General features: G+C 38.9%; 1 long non-coding RNA gene across 1 annotated transcript in view; it reads right to left on the reverse strand.

Annotated features, from left to right (window-relative positions):
- Positions 1-13,883, reverse strand: part of LOC133629731 (uncharacterized) — a 49,915-nt gene that overhangs the window by 27,659 nt on the left and 8,373 nt on the right. Inside the window, exons 2-3 of the long non-coding RNA XR_009821112.1 lie at positions 2,734-2,808; positions 2,559-2,603 (exon numbers count right to left, since the gene is read on the reverse strand). This is a non-coding gene — a long non-coding RNA (uncharacterized LOC133629731). The remainder of the gene's footprint in view (positions 1-2,558; positions 2,604-2,733; positions 2,809-13,883) is intronic.

A 13,883-nucleotide genomic window follows, 5' to 3' on the forward strand; every position in this document is an offset into this window, starting at 1 on the left:
TAATAAATAAATAAATAAAAATAAATAAATAAAACGATACTGATAATAAAAAACCGATACCGATCATTTCCGATATTACATTTTAACGCATTTATCGGCCAATAATATCGGCAGACCGATATTATCGGACATCTGTAGCTGTAACATAACAACATGGGAATACTTTCCAAATGTATTTGCGACAGTCCAAGTGTACTCAACACAGGAAATACTGCTAATTACGACTAGTAAATACTACAATACTTCAAAATAACACTTTTTGCAAAGAGGACTGAGAGAAAGTGCCCAAAGATACAGTAGGTGTGCCAGGATTGAGGCGTCGTATTCAAAAAGACTTGAGGCTGGAATTGCGGCCTAAGGCGCATCAACAAAGTATCACGTGTCAAAAATGTGTTCACATTGTCATCACGGGGTATTTTGTGTAGAATTTTGAGGACAAAAATTAATTGAGTCTATTTTGGGAAAAAAGGCTGTAACATAACAACATGGGAATACTTTCCAAATGTATTTGCGACAGTCCAAGTGTACTCAACACAGGAAATACTGCTAATTACGACTAGTAAATACTACAATACTTCAAAATAACACTTTTTTTCAAAGAGGACTGAGAGAAAGTGCCCAAAGATACAGTAGGTGTGTTAGGATTGAGGCGTCGTATTCAAAAAGTCTTGAGGCTGGAATTGCGGCCTAAGGCGCATCAACAAAGTATCACGTGTCAAGAATGTGTTCACATTGTCATTACGGGGTATTTTGTGTAGAATTTTGAGGACAAAAATGAATTGAGTCCATTTTGGAAAAAAGGCTGTAACTAGGGATGTCCGATAATGGCTTTTTGCCGATATCCGATATGCCGATATTGTCCAACTCTTTAATTACCGATGCCGATATCAACCGATATATACAGTCGTGGAATTAACACATTATTATGCCTAATTTGGACAACCAGGTATGGTGAAGATAAGGTACTTTTTGAAAAAATGAATCAAATAAAATAAGATAAATAAATTAAAAACATTTTCTTGAATAAAAAAGAAAGTACAACAATATAAAAACAGTTACATAGAAACTAGTAATGAATGAAAATTAGTAAAATTAACTGTTAAAGGTTAGTACTATTAGTGGACCAGCAGCACGCACAATCATGTGTGCTTACGGACTGTATCCCTTGCAGACTGTATTGATATATATTGATATATAATGTAGGAACCAGAATATTGATAACAGAAAGAAATGGGGGTAGGGAAGTTTTTTGGGTTGGTGCACTAATTGTAAGTGTATCTTGTGTTCTTTATGTTGATTTAATAATTTAAAAAAAAACAAAAAACGATACAGATAATAAAAAAACCGATACCGATAATTTCCGATATTACATTTTAACGCATTTATCGTCCGATAATATTGGCAGGCCGATATTATCGGACATCCGTAATTGAGTCCATTTTGGAAAAAAGGCTGTAACATAACAACATGGGATTACTTTCCAAATGTATTTGGGGCAGTCCAAGTGTTTTCCACACAGGAAATACTGGAAAATCCTACTGGTAAATACTACAATATATCAAAATAACACTTTTTTTTGCAAAGAGGACTGAGAGAAAGTGCCCAAAGATACAGTAGGTGTGTTAGGATTGAGGCGTCATATTCAAAAAGACTTGAGGCTGGAATTGCGGCCTAAGGCGCATCAACAAAGTATCACGTGTCAAAAATGTGTTCACATTGTCATTACGGGGTATTTTGTAGAGATGTCCGATAATATCGGTCTGCCGATATTTTTGGCCGATAAATGCGCTAAAATGTAATATCGGAAATTATCGGTATCGGTTTTTTTTTAATCAGTATCGGGTTTTTTTTGGGGTTTTTTTGTTTTTTTTATTAAATCCACATAAAAAACACAAGACACACTTACAATTAGTGCACCAACCCAAAAAACCTCCTTCCCCCATTTACACTCATTCACACAAAAGGGTTGTTTCTTTCTGTTATTAATATTCTGGTTCCTACATTATATATCAATATATATCAATACAGTCTGCAAGGGATACAGTCCGTAAGCACACATGATTGTGCGTGCTGCTGGTCCACTAATAGTACTAACCTTTAACAGTTAATTTGACTCATTTTCATTAATTACTAGTTTCTATGTAACTGTTTTTGTATTGTTTTACTTTCTTTTTTATTCAAGAAAATGTTTTTAATTTATTTATCTTATTTTATTTTTTTTAAAAGTACCTTATCTTCACCATACCTGGTTGTCCAAATTAGGCATAATAATGTGTTAATTCCACGACTGTATATATCGGTTGATATCGGTATCGGTAATTAAAGAGTTGGACAATATCGGCATATCGGCAAAAAGCCATTATCGGACATCCCTAGTATTTTGTGTAGAATTTTGAGGACAAAAATGAATTGACTCCATTATGGAAAAAGGCTGAATACTTTCCAAATGTATTTGCGACAGTCCAAGTGTACTCCACACAGGAAATACTGCTAATTACGACTACTAAATACTACAATACTTCAAAATAGCACAAAGAAGAAGAAAAAAGCGGGTTTACCTTGGAGGTTCCGGGGCGGTCTGGGTCCGTTTTGGGGAACATCATCTGTGGAAAGAAGGCAGCCCAGTGGGAAGAGAGCGCAGACAAAAAGGCATGGATGCGATACTTGGGGTAAAGGTGCGTGTGGAATACAGGGCGTTGTTTGGAATCACAGGTGAATGAAGTGTTAACTCACCCATGTTTACTGTCATCATCGGGAAGTGACCTTGGCGAACTCCAGCGGGGAGCTGGACTTCTCAAACACGGCGGCCTGCGAGCGCACAAACACAAACACTTTGAGCGCGTGACGAGCACAATATGCTGGAGTTGTTGGGCTGCAAAACAGGACACAGGTGGCACTTTCAACTTCAACACTTCCCTTTCTTCGCCCAGTCACGGCAGGCTGAGGGTTTTCTTGGGACAATTCTCGCTGACACGCCGGTTTTTTTTCGCCCGAACCACGCCAATATTACAAAAGTGAAGTTGCCACGTTGTGTAAATGGTAAATAAAAAGAGAATACAATGATTTGCAAATCCTTGTCAACTTATGTTCAATCGAATAGACCGCAAAGACAAGATATTTAACGTTCCAACTGGAAAACGTTATTTTTTGCAAACATTAGCTCATTTGGAATTTGATGCCTGCAACATCAGTGTTTCCCACACATTCATTTATTTGTGGCGGCCCGCCACGAAAGAATTACGTCCGCCACAAATAAAATAAAATAAAAAAAATAAAAAAAATAAAAAGTTTTTGTTTTTTTTGTTGTCCTGTCCAGTTTTTACAGCAAATCATATAGTTCAGTGGTCCCCAACCACCGGGCCGCGGACCGGTACGACTGGTACCGGGCCACACAAGAATTAAAAACAAAAAAAAACAAAAATTTTTTTTTTTTTTTTTTAATTACATCAACATAAAAAACACAATATATACATTATATATCAATATAGATCAGGGGTCACCAACCTTTTTGAAACCAAGAGCTACTTCTTGGGTACTGATTAATGTGAAGGGCTACCAGTTTGATACACACTTAGATAAATTGCCAGAAATAGCCAATTTGCTCAATTTACCTTTAACTCTATGTTATTATTAATAATTAATGATATTTACACTTAATTGAACGGTTTAAAAGAGGAGAAAACACGATAAAAATGACAATTAAATTTTGAAACATAGTTTATCTTCAATTTCGACTCTTTAAAATTCAAAATTAAACTGAAAAAAAGAAGAGAAAAACTTAAAAAAAGAATTTATGGAACATCATTAGTAATTTTTAATGATTAAGATTAATTTTTGAATTTTGATGACATGTTTTAAATAGGTTAAAATCCAATCTGCACTTTGTTAGAATATATAACAAATTGGACCAAGCTATATTTCTAACAAAGACAAATCATTATTTCTTCTAGAATTTCCAGAACAAAAATTTTAAAGGAAATTCAAAAGGCTTTGAAATAAGATTTAAATTTGATTCTACAGATTTTCTAGATTTGACAGAATATTTTTTTTGAATTTTAATCATAATAAGTTTGAAGAAATATTTCACAAATATTCTTCGTCGAAAAAACAGAAGCTGAAATGAAGAATTAAATTAAAATGTATTTATTATTCTTTACAATAAAAAAAATAAAAAATACTTGAACATTGATTTAAATTGTCAGGAAAGAAGAGGAAGGAATTTAAAAGGTAAAAAGGTATATGTGTTTAAAAATCCTAAAATCATTTTTAAGGTTGTATTTTTTTCTCTAAAATTGTCTTTCTGAAAGTTATAAGAAGCAAAGTAAAAAAAATTATGAATTTAAACAAGTGAAGACCAAGTCTTTAAAATATTTTCTTGGAATTTCAAATTCTATTTGAGTTTTGTCTCTCTTAGAATTAAAAATGTCGGGCAAAGCGAGACCAGCTTGCTAGTAAATAAATACAATTTTAAAAATAGAGGCAGCTCACTGGTAAGTGCTGCTATTTGAGCTATTTTTAGAACAGGCCAGCGGGCTACTCATCTGGTCCTTACGGGCTACCTGGTGCCCGCGGGCACCGCGTTGGTGACCCCTGATATAGATCAATACAGTCTGCAGGGATACAGTCCGTAAGCACACATGATTGTATTTATTTATGTAAAAAAAAAAAAAAAAAAATTTTTTTTTTTTTTTTTAAAATACACCCCCCACCGGTCCGTGGGACAAATTTTCAAGCGTTGACCGGTCCGCAGCTACAAAAAGGTTGGGGACCACTGATATAGTTGATGTAGATGCCCATATAGATTAAGATTAAAGATTAAGATTAAAGTACCAATGATTGTCACACACACACTAGATGTGGTGAAATGTGTCCTCTGCATTTGACCCATCCCCTTGGGGAGCAGTGGGCAGCAGCGGCGCCGCGCCCGGGAATCATTTTGGTGATTTAACCCCCAACTCCAACCCTTTGTTGCTGAGTGCCAAGCAGGGAGGTTATGGGTCCCATTTTTATAGTCTGGCTGTTCAGATCTACTTTACAAAAGAGAAGTGTAGGATACTTCTCTTGTTGCCTTATTTGTATTTGACCACTACTGTTTTCTGTTTATTTGTTACTGACTGTGGCAGGACACCTCTGCCTCTGTTTCACTTTATGTTGCTGGTAAATAATATGCTTGTAGTAGTAGGCTAAAGTTAAATGCTTCAGTATGCACTAATTAAAGGGGCAGAGCTTTAAGAGACATTTTAGCTTTTATATTTTTATAAGATATATTTTTTGTAAGAAGCACAATTAATAAATATATTTCAGTGAATAACTTATTGTTCAAATCTGTATATAAATATGTACATAAAGTGTTGTAATTATATTGTAAAATGGATGGATGGATGGACGTTTAAAACAAAACTGTTATTATTCATTAGTAAGTATACATTTTTTGAGCCTTTTTAGAGAAAATCATATCATTGTATGATGTCATGGTGACCACGCCCATAGCCACGCCCCCACCGCCACAGGTATCTTGGCAGTTTATGGGAAACACTGCACATGTTTCAAAAAAGATGGCACAAGTGGCAAAAAAAGACTGATAAAGTTGAGGGATGCTCATCAAAGACTTATTTGGAACATCCCACAGGTGAACAGGCTAATTGGGAACAGGTGGGTGCCATGATTGGGTATAAAAGTAGATTCCATGAAATGCTCAGTCGTTCACAAACAAGGACGGGGCGAGGGTCACCACTTTGTCAACAAATGCCTGAGCAAATTGTCCAACAGTTTAACAACAACATTTCTCACATTTCTCAACCAGCTATTGCAAGGAATTGAAGGATTTCACCATCTACGGCCATTTATCAACAACACCCAGAAACGCCGCCGGCTTTGCTGGGCCCGAGCTCATCTAAGAAGGACTGATGCAAAGTAGGAAAGTGTTCTGTGGTCCGTAATATCATCAAAAGGTTCAGAGAATCTGGAGCAATCACTGCACGTAAGCGGCAAGGCCGAAAACCAACATCGAATGCCTGTGACGGTACTGCATTAAAAAGCGACGTCAGTGTGTAAAGGATATCACCGCGTGGGCTCAGGAACACTTCAGAAACCCACTGTCGGTAACTACAGTCGGTCGCTACATCTGTAAGTGCAAGTTAAAACTCTACTATGCAAATTGAAACGCCATTTATCAACAACACCCAGGAACGAGGGTCACCACTTTGTCAACAAATGCCTGAGCAAATTGTCCAACAGTTTAACAACAACATTTCTCACATTTCTCAACCAGCTATTGCAAGGAATTGAAGGATTTCACCATTTACGGCCATTTATCAACAACACCCAGAAACGCCGCCGGCTTTGCTGGACCCGAGCTCATCTAAGATGGACTGATGCAAAGTAGGAAAGTGTTCTGTGGTCCGTAATATCATCAAAAGGTTCAGAGAATCTGAAGCAATCACTGCACGTAAGCGGCAAGGCCGAAAACCAACATCGAATGCCCGTGACGGTACTGCATTAAAAAGCGACGTCAGTGTGTAAAGGATATCACCGCGTGGGCTCAGGAACACTTCAGAAACCCACTGTCGGTAACTACAGTCGGTCGCTACATCTGTAAGTGCAAGTTAAAACTCTACTATGCAAATTGAAAAGCCATTTATCAACAACACCCAGAAACGAGGGTCACCACTTTGTCAACAAATGCCTGAGCAAATTGTCCAACAGTTTAACAACAACATTTCTCACATTTCTCAACCAGTTATTGCAAGGAATTGAAGGATTTCACCATCTACGGCCATTTATCAACAACACCCAGAAACGCCGCCGGCTTTGCTGGGCCCGAGCTCATCTAAGATGGACTGATGCAAAGTGGGAAAGTATTCTGTGGTCCGTAATATCATCAAAAGGTTCAGAGAATCTGGAGCAATCACTGCACGTAAGCGGCAAGGCCGAAAACCAACATTGAATGCCCGTGACGGTACTGCATTAAAAAGCGACGTCAGTGTGTAAAGGATATCACCGCATGGGCTCAGGAACACTTCAGAAACCCACTGTCGGTAACTACAGTCAGTCGCTACATCTGTAAGTGCAAGTTAAAACTCTACTATGCAAATTGAAACGCCATTTATCAACAACACCCAGGAACGAGGGTCACCACTTTGTCAACAAATGCCTGAGCAAATTGTCCAACAGTTTAACAACAACATTTCTCACATTTCTCAACCAGCTATTGCAAGGAATTGAAGGATTTCACCATTTACGGCCATTTATCAACAACACCCAGAAACGCCGCCGGCTTTGCTGGGCCCGAGCTCATCTAAGATGGACTGATGCAAAGTGGGAAAGTGTTCTGTGGTCCGTAATATCATCAAAAGGTTCAGAGAATCTGGAGCAATCACTGCACGTAAGCGGCAAGGCCGAAAACCAACATCGAATGCCTGTGACGGTACTGCATTAAAAAGCGACGTCAGTGTGTAAAGGATATCACCGCATGGGCTCAGGAACACTTCAGAAACCCACTGTCGGTAACTACAGTCGGTCGCTACATCTGTAAGTGCAAGTTAAAACTCTACTATGCAAATTGAAACGCCATTTATCAACAACACCCAGGAACGAGGGTCACCACTTTGTCAACAAATGCCTGAGCAAATTGTCCAACAGTTAAACAACAACATTTCTCACATTTCTCAACCAGCTATTGCAAGGAATTGAAGGATTTCACCATCTACGGCCATTTATCAACAACACCCAGAAACGCCGCCGGCTTTGCTGGGCCCGAGCTCATCTAAGAAGGACTGATGCAAAGTAGGAAAGTGTTCTGTGGTCCGTAATATCATCAAAAGGTTCAGAGAATCTGGAGCAATCACTGCACGTAAGCGGCAAGGCCGAAAACCAACATCGAATGCCTGTGACGGTACTGCATTAAAAAGCGACGTCAGTGTGTAAAGGATATCACCGCGTGGGCTCAGGAACACTTCAGAAACCCACTGTCGGTAACTACAGTCGGTCGCTACATCTGTAAGTGCAAGTTAAAACTCTACTATGCAAATTGAAACGCCATTTATCAACAACACCCAGGAACGAGGGTCACCACTTTGTCAACAAATGCCTGAGCAAATTGTCCAACAGTTTAACAACAACATTTCTCACATTTCTCAACCAGCTATTGCAAGGAATTGAAGGATTTCACCATTTACGGCCATTTATCAACAACACCCAGAAACGCCGCCGGCTTTGCTAGACCCGAGCTCATCTAAGATGGACTGATGCAAAGTAGGAAAGTGTTCTGTGGTCCGTAATATCATCAAAAGGTTCAGAGAATCTGAAGCAATCACTGCACGTAAGCGGCAAGGCCGAAAACCAACATCGAATGCCCGTGACGGTACTGCATTAAAAAGCGACGTCAGTGTGTAAAGGATATCACCGCGTGGGCTCAGGAACACTTCAGAAACCCACTGTCGGTAACTACAGTCGGTCACTACATCTGTAAGTGCAAGTTAAAACTCTACTATGCAAATTGAAAAGCCATTTATCAACAACACCCAGAAACGAGGGTCACCACTTTGTCAACAAATGCCTGAGCAAATTGTCCAACAGTTTAACAACAACATTTCTCACATTTCTCAACCAGTTATTGCAAGGAATTGAAGGATTTCACCATCTACGGCCATTTATCAACAACACCCAGAAACGCCGCCGGCTTTGCTGGGCCCGAGCTCATCTAAGATGGACTGATGCAAAGTGGGAAAGTATTCTGTGGTCCGTAATATCATCAAAAGGTTCAGAGAATCTGGAGCAATCACTGCACGTAAGCGGCAAGGCCGAAAACCAACATTGAATGCCCGTGACGGTACTGCATTAAAAAGCGACGTCAGTGTGTAAAGGATATCACCGCATGGGCTCAGGAACACTTCAGAAACCCACTGTCGGTAACTACAGTCAGTCGCTACATCTGTAAGTGCAAGTTAAAACTCTACTATGCAAATTGAAACGCCATTTATCAACAACACCCAGGAACGAGGGTCACCACTTTGTCAACAAATGCCTGAGCAAATTGTCCAACAGTTTAACAACAACATTTCTCACATTTCTCAACCAGCTATTGCAAGGAATTGAAGGATTTCACCATTTACGGCCATTTATCAACAACACCCAGAAACGCCGCCGGCTTTGCTGGGCCCGAGCTCATCTAAGATGGACTGATGCAAAGTGGGAAAGTGTTCTGTGGTCCGTAATATCATCAAAAGGTTCAGAGAATCTGGAGCAATCACTGCACGTAAGCGGCAAGGCCGAAAACCAACATCGAATGCCTGTGACGGTACTGCATTAAAAAGCGACGTCAGTGTGTAAAGGATATCACCGCATGGGCTCAGGAACACTTCAGAAACCCACTGTCGGTAACTACAGTCGGTCGCTACATCTGTAAGTGCAAGTTAAAACTCTACTATGCAAATTGAAACGCCATTTATCAACAACACCCAGGAACGAGGGTCACCACTTTGTCAACAAATGCCTGAGCAAATTGTCCAACAGTTTAACAACAACATTTCTCACATTTCTCAACCAGCTATTGCAAGGAATTGAAGGATTTCACCATTTACGGCCATTTATCAACAACACCCAGAAACGCCGCCGGCTTTGCTGGACCCGAGCTCATCTAAGATGGACTGATGCAAAGTGGGAAAGTGTTCTGCGGTCCGTAATATCATCAAAAGGTTCAGAGAATCTGGAGCAATCACTGCACGTAAGCGGCAAGGCCGAAAACCAACATCGAATGCCCGTGACGGTACTGCATTAAAAAGCGACGTCAGTGTGTAAAGGATATCACCGCATGGGCTCAGGAACACTTCAGAAACCCACTGTCGGTAACTACAGTCGGTCGCTACATCTGTAAGTGCAAGTTAAAACTCTACTATGCAAATTGAAACGCCATTTATCAACAACACCCAGGAACGAGGGTCACCACTTTGTCAACAAATGCCTGAGCAAATTGTCCAACAGTTTAACAACAACATATCTCACATTTCTCAACCAGCTATTGCAAGGAATTGAAGGATTTCACCATCTACGGCCATTTATCAACAACACCCAGAAACGCCGCCGGCTTTGCTGGGCCCGAGCTCATCTAAGATGGACTGATGCAAAGTGGGAAAGTGTTCTGCGGTCCGTAATATCATCAAAAGGTTCAGAGAATCTGGAGCAATCACTGCACGTAAGCGGCAAGGCCGAAAACCAACATCGAATGCCTGTGACGGTACTGCATTAAAAAGCGACGTCAGTGTGTAAAGGATATCACCGCATGGGCTCAGGAACACTTCAGAAACCCACTGTCGGTAACTACAGTCGGTCGCTACATCTGTAAGTGCAAGTTAAAACTCTACTATGCAAATTGAAACGCCATTTATCAACAACACCCAGGAACGAGGGTCACCACTTTGTCAACAAATGTCTGAGCAAATTGTCCAACAGTTTAACAACAACATTTCTCACATTTCTCAACCAGTTATTGCAAGGAATTGAAGGATTTCACCATCTACGGCCATTTATCAACAACACCCAGAAACGCCGCCGGCTTCGCTGGGCCCGAGCTCATCTAAGATGGACTGATGCAAAGTGGGAAAGTGTTCTGTGGTCCGTAATATCATCAAAAGGTTCAGAGAATCTGGAGCAATCACTGCACGTAAGCGGCAAGGCCGAAAACCAACATCGAATGCCCGTGACGGTACTGCATTAAAAAGCGACGTCAGTGTGTAAAGGATATCACCGCATGGGCTCAGGAACACTTCAGAAAAGCACTGTCTGTAACTACAGTCGGTCGCTACATCTGTAAGTGCAAGTTAAAACTCTACTATGCAAATTGAAACGCCATTTATCAACAACACCCAGAAACGCCACCGGCTTCGATGCGCCGGAGCTCATCTAAGATGCAAAGTGTAAAAGTGTTCTGTGGTCTGACAAGTCCACATTTCAAACTTGACGTCGTGGAAAAGGAAAAGAACCATCGGCAAAGTGTAAAAGCCAGCATGTGTGATGGTATGGGGGTGTATTAGTGCCCAAGAAATGGGTAACTTACACATCTGTGAAGGCACCATTAATGCTGAAAGGTACATACAGCTTTTGGAGCGACATATGTTGCCATCCAAGCAACGTTACCATGGACGCCCCTGCTTATTTCAGCAAGACAATGCCAAGCCCAGTGTTACAACAGCGTGGCTTCGTAGTAAACGAGCGCGGGTACATTTGATCAGATCTGTGTCACTTGAGGGCAAAAAAAACCCAATAGTCTTAAGTTCCTTGTGTTCTTCATGGTATACAACCTGAAGAAGTCTTTATCTTTAGGTTATCATGCCATGATTTAGTGGAATAGATTCCCCCTGAGCGGGACAGACACGCATGTCATTTCGGGTATGGGACCAGGTCTACATCACTTGGTGGGACTGAGACACGGAAGAAGAAGAGCAGAGTGGATCCTCTGAAGTCCGGGGTACAAACTAGTCCACATGACAAGACCCCCATGTGAGAGTACATGAAAGTCCTTGGACAGGTGGTCTCAACTAGTCGCCCCGGTTCGGTGCCAACGGGTCACCAGATGGCCCATCTGCTTACACACACACACACCCCCCCCCCCCCCAAACCCAGCCGAGTGGTGCCCACTGACGGCCGGCCCAAATCTCCTCGCACGGAAGGCAAACGCCTCATGAAGACCTTTGAAGCGGGACGGAAGCTCCCCGTGGAATTTGGAGGAGGGCGCCCACAGCCGCGTTGCATCACCGAGCAAAACAAGGGAAGTCGTCGTCTCGTCCCCCCCTCCCCCCTCCCCCCGCTCTCTGGGTACTTGAGAGCCTTTCCCTCCAGCTGCCGTCCTTCCCAGCGCGCGTCTTGACGTCACCGGCGTGGCGGAATCCCAAAGAAAAGACCCAAAGCGCAGAGGAAAGCCTCTCGCACACGTCTGCTTGTGTTCAACGCTGCGCTGCGGGTGTTTGCTGGGGAAATAGAAAACCTTTTGCTCAACATGACGTTACAAAACATGGCCATCGTGTGCACACACTGTCACACCTCAAAGCAGACACTGTGAAACAGACAATCACTGACTGTGTATTCCAGACTTTAAGACGCTACTTTTTCCCTTCACTTTGAAACCTGCGGCTTATAAAACGGTGCGGCGAATTCATGGGTTTTTCTTCGCTGGAAATTGTTAAAAAATGGATGGAAGTATGGACGTTTGAAACAAAACTGTTATTATTCATTAGTAAGTATACATTTTTTGAGCCTTTTTAGAGAGAATCATATCATTGTAGTAAATTATGCAAATTACTTGATTATGTCATGGTGACCACGCCCATAGCCACGCCCCCACCGCCACAGGTATCTTGGCAGTTTATGGGAAACGCTGTACATATATATATATACATATATATATATATATATATATATATATATATATATATAATATTATATATATATATATATATATATATATATATATACACATATACATATATATATATATATATATATATATATATATATATATATATATATATATATATATATATATATATATATATATATATATATATACATATATATATATATATATATATATATATATATATATATGTACAGCGTTTCCCATATATATATATACATATATATAATATATACATACATATATATATATATATATATATATATATATATATATATGTATGTATATATTATATATATGTATATATATATATATATGTATATATATTATATATATATATATATATATATATATATATATATATATATATATATATATATATATATATATATATATATATATATATATATATTAGGGCTGCAACTAACGATTTATTTGATAATCAATTAATCCGTCGATCATTACTTCGATTAATCGATTAATAATCGGATAAAAGAGACAAACATATATATATATATATATATATATATATATACACACACACATATATATATATATATACACACACACACAGCCAACCATTGACAATCAATGGGCGGCTGACTAAATACTTTTTTGCCCCACTGTATGTATGTATGTATATATATATATATATATATATATATATATATATATATATATATATATATATATATATATATATATATATATATATATATATATATATATATATATATATATATATATATATATATATATATATATATATATATATATATATATATACACATATTAGGGCTGCAACAACTAATCGATTAAATCGATTAAAATCGATTATAAAAATAGTTGCCGATTAATTTAGTCATCGATTCGTTGGATCTATGCTATGCGCATGCGCAGAGGCTTTTTTTAAAAATAAATCTTTATTTATTAACTGCAACATTTACAAACAGCTGAGAAACAATAATCAAAATAAGTATGGTGCCAGTATGCTGTTTTTTTCAATAAAATACTGGAAAGGATAGAAATGTAGTTAGTCTCTTTTATCCGATTATTAGTTGATTAATCGAAGTAATAATCAACAGATTAATCGATTATCAAATTAATCGTTAGTTGCAGCCCTAATATACATATACATATACACATATATAATATATATGTATAAATATTTGTTGTATCGATTGATTGATTTAAACGATTCAGAATCGTTACAAATGAGAATCACAATTCAATCGAAAATCTATTTTTTGACACCCCTAGTGTATATCATTGTTTCTTATAAAATATCAACTTTTGGGGATTTTTTTCTCCACCCGCAACCAGAAACAGCTTTTTTAAACTGTAACCTCTTTTGAAAAAGTTACATTTGACTTATGATAGCAAATAAGACATCGTGGGAATCGGTTCAAATCGAGAATGGATTTCTAAATTGAATCCTCACCCCGGGAATCGGATTGAATCGCTCGGTACCCGA

Source organism: Entelurus aequoreus, linkage group LG15, assembly GCF_033978785.1.
Source record: "Entelurus aequoreus isolate RoL-2023_Sb linkage group LG15, RoL_Eaeq_v1.1, whole genome shotgun sequence".
NCBI classification, from domain to species: Eukaryota; Metazoa; Chordata; class Actinopteri; order Syngnathiformes; family Syngnathidae; genus Entelurus; species Entelurus aequoreus.